Here is a 3,939-nt window from a genome sequence, read left to right on the forward strand (position 1 = left end):
CAGGAAACAGCACACACTGAGAGTCGGGGTACTCACAAGGATTTTGGCATAAACGTATGCCTCACTAAGCAGGACGGAACCTTAGTCGCCCGCCAGACAGATTAATGGGAAGCGGTATCCGGAACTCCAGGGTCCAATCCGCAGCTTGCCTTCCGATGGCACGCTTTATGATTCTGGCGTGTCTTGAGAAAGGCTCAGAAGGAGCTGAAACGCGTAGATTTGGTTTACTATGAGAAAAGACAAACAAAAGACTGCAAACTAAAAGGAAAAAGGAGTACCTCAGTTGGAGAATTATCCTCAAGTTGGTAAAACAAAAGTGCAGAAAGGCGTAAAAGAAAAATATATAAGCCTGAAAAACACGAGCAGATAGTAGCCTGAAACAATCGCTACCGATTCGGTGTGAACCCTTTTGGCCGGAAGGAAGATCCGACAGTCTGGAGACACGCCAGAATCATAAAGCGTGCCATCGGAAGGCAAGCTGCGGATTGGACCCTGGAGTTCCGGATACCGCTTCCCATTGGTCTGTCTGGCGGGCGACTAAGGTTCCGTCCTACTTAGTGAGGCATACGTTTATGCCAAAATCCTTGTGAGTACCCCGACTCTCAGTGTGTGCTGTTTCCTGTCTCTATGTCGCTGCACAACGATACTGTCCCATAAGGCGCCTCTCTTTTCTCTGCTCCTACAGATTTTTTAACTACTCCTCTCCAAGAGTGCTGCCGTTTTTATTGGTTTCTGGCTGTTCCAGGAACTTTGCTTTCCCAGAGACTGCTTCTGAGCCGGGTCTTGGTGATCAGCTGTGTGCACCTCCATATGATTTATCCTTTATTTTCTTCACCGACTCCCCAGTTTACCTGATTATTCTAGGAAATACTCCCTGCATATGCATTACTAATATTATGAGGACTGTATGGTTTCTTTTTTGTTTTTGTTTTTCAATAGATGTTTAGTCGTGGGGTCCTTAATGTTTCATTAAAGCATATTGAATATATTATCTCCCACCTTACAGCAGTTTATTTTTTTAAGACACTGATTCCACACTTGGCTCAATAACTCCCCATAGCTTAATGAGTCAACTTTACTATATGTCCCCATACCTAATCCTATTATGATAGTTATCCTATCAACATAACTCACATACTTTAGGTACTTAATTGTTAAATCATATATATGGTGATATGCTACACATATAAGCCTCTGGGAGAGATATAGTTAACAGCCACTACACAATTACTCTCGTCAGCCACAGTGATGCCTGACACTACTCATAATGTCTCCAATATTAGCATATGGTGCTTAGCATAGTTCTAAGATATCAGTATCCCTAATCTCTCAATATAGTATTGTTGGCCTTGATAGTGGGCAGGTTTTATAGGGCTGCTTCCTATAAGGTCACACAACTTCACTCAGAGGCTCCCCTACTTGAACCTGGCATATATAAACTATCCTCCTATATATATCCTTGAGAGAACCCTATAGGTTTATCCTTCTCACTGGGACATTGCACCTACATTATCTGACAGGGGTATATGACAAATCTTTGCATTTCATAGAACCTCCAGTCTTGATCCAGACCTACCACGTATCTAAGACACGTTGATGAGACAATATTGCTGACTCTCCCTTATGGCTGTACTCCTATTCAAAATACAAACATTATCTTTTGGTTTTCTCTATATACTGGGTCCCCTCTTTAGTGTAGGCTACGAAGGGGATTTATGTTTCTACAATGCTTCAGTCCTTTGTATACTCAGTAATATTTATGGTTATACACTGTTGTTTTTGTGATCTCCACTGAGTTTTCTAACTTATAAAGCCATACAACGTATCAATTAAAGGTGACCACTTTGGGAAATAGATTCAGTAACCGGTCTATTTTCGGATTAACACCCCAATGCTAACTTGATAAGAAGCTTGATAATACCTCTAGACAGAATGACAGGTGTTGAATTTTATGATAGACATGAACTTGATCTCAGGTCCAACACCGGGCATTCTTGTATTCAGAGGCTCTTTACTTTACTTTACTATTTTACGCTTCCCCGCTTTTGTAACTTCAGATTAGCCAGGGCCAGGAGGGGCTTTACAGTGTCCATAGAGAGTACTGCTTAAAATATGTTATGGAGGTCATGTAGATAGGTGGAGTTTTACATTTCTGTTTAGTTTTATTGTTAATCAGTGATTGTTAATTTTGCATCACATCTGGTTGAGATATCATCTTTGTGGTTATTGTATAAACACTATAGAAGTAGAATTTGGCCACAGAAGACATTTCTACTCTAACAATGTATTGTGTGTGTAATATGAACCTTGATTAGGCACCCCTACCTCTATATCCTTGTTATATATCCACTATTCCTTTCTCCCATCATAATTTTCCCTTATGGTAACCATAGAAGGCTCTGCCCCCCCCTTCCCCTCCCTCCCCTCAATTCAAAGCAGCTCTTGCCCGCTGAGCTCCCTTAATATAAAGGCCCACATGAGGCCCATTCATCAGTTATTCATGATAACCACCCCTAAGTATTACAATAGAGGTTTCAGGTATCTATTGCCTAATTCAAACCATTATCAGCCAAATTTATTTTATATATATTACAGTTACCAGATCTGACCATGCATTGGTCCATACCCAAGACTTTTGCGCTAGATATATGGGTTCATAATTATGTTCCATTAGTGTGATCCTTGTCCCCACTGGGCTAGTTCAACATTATTAAAATGGTATATCTTCTTCGTAGCTAGTCTAGTGGTTTATTCCCCAGTTTTCACATAGTTACTGACCACAGCACTGTTGTTATTCAATCTCCATATTAGAGCTTTTTACACTATTAAGTTTAATGGCCCTGTAGTTTTTACCTTTCCAACATCCTAACTGGCTCCGCCCTCCCTTTTCCCTTCCCCCCCCCCATTTCGAGCGGCTCTTGCCCGCTGAATCCCCCCCCAATACACTCAGGCTCACGTGAAGCCAGACAAAAGCCAACTCCCTACCTCTCACCATTTTTAGTTTATAGAGTACCTCTTATCTCGGGGTAGGTATCATTTGTTATATGATATAAAAATCAATGTTTCATTGTTATATGCTCCAGTCACCCGTGTTGTCTATATATTGTTTTACATTTTATGTTCATGGAATTAGAGGTGGTGCTATAACTCATGTCAATTATTACTCTCCTGCTATTGAATTTGCTATATTCCATGACACTGGCTCTTATTTATATATATATACATAGCACTACCTCTGGTTGGATATTGTGATAATAACTGCTCTACTAGTACACCAATGTTTCAACCCATGTTTACTTTCTATATGAGAAATGTATAACTGTCTTTATTAGTTCTGTTTCGTGCCTGGACATATTTTATGTTTTATTGTTATTATTCACTACCTCATATAAAAAAATTATTAAAAAAAAAAAAAAAAAAAAGTAGACAAATTTTATAGGGACGACCAAGACTATAAACAATTTGAAGAGGCAAATGATGCTGATACATATACTTTACATAGTTGGAGATATAACAGATTGAAAGAAAATACACAATCACAAAATAAATCTGAGACAGTTGAAAACAAACAGCAAACACATCAGACACCTAGGGAATATGTAAGCCATAGAAATCAAAACCAATGGATTGAAGTCAAATATAATCACCATCAATATAACAACAATGACACATCATCCAATAAGGAGAGTAAGCAGCCAAATTCTAATTTAAATAGAAGGTGGTATAATGATCATAACAGAGGCTCCAATTATGATCAAACTTGGGGCTATAATAACTATTATAATAGAAGGAATAATATAAACCAGCATACTGGGACAATGAGAGGCACTCACATTCCACTACGAAATATATTTGCTCCTTTAGAAAAAGATAATGATAGGTCCCACTACTATGAATATAGAACACAGGGACACCAATACTCAAATGAAGGAACAAATA

Source organism: Bombina bombina, chromosome 5 (genome assembly GCF_027579735.1).
Source record: "Bombina bombina isolate aBomBom1 chromosome 5, aBomBom1.pri, whole genome shotgun sequence".
Lineage (NCBI taxonomy): Eukaryota > Metazoa > Chordata > Amphibia > Anura > Bombinatoridae > Bombina > Bombina bombina.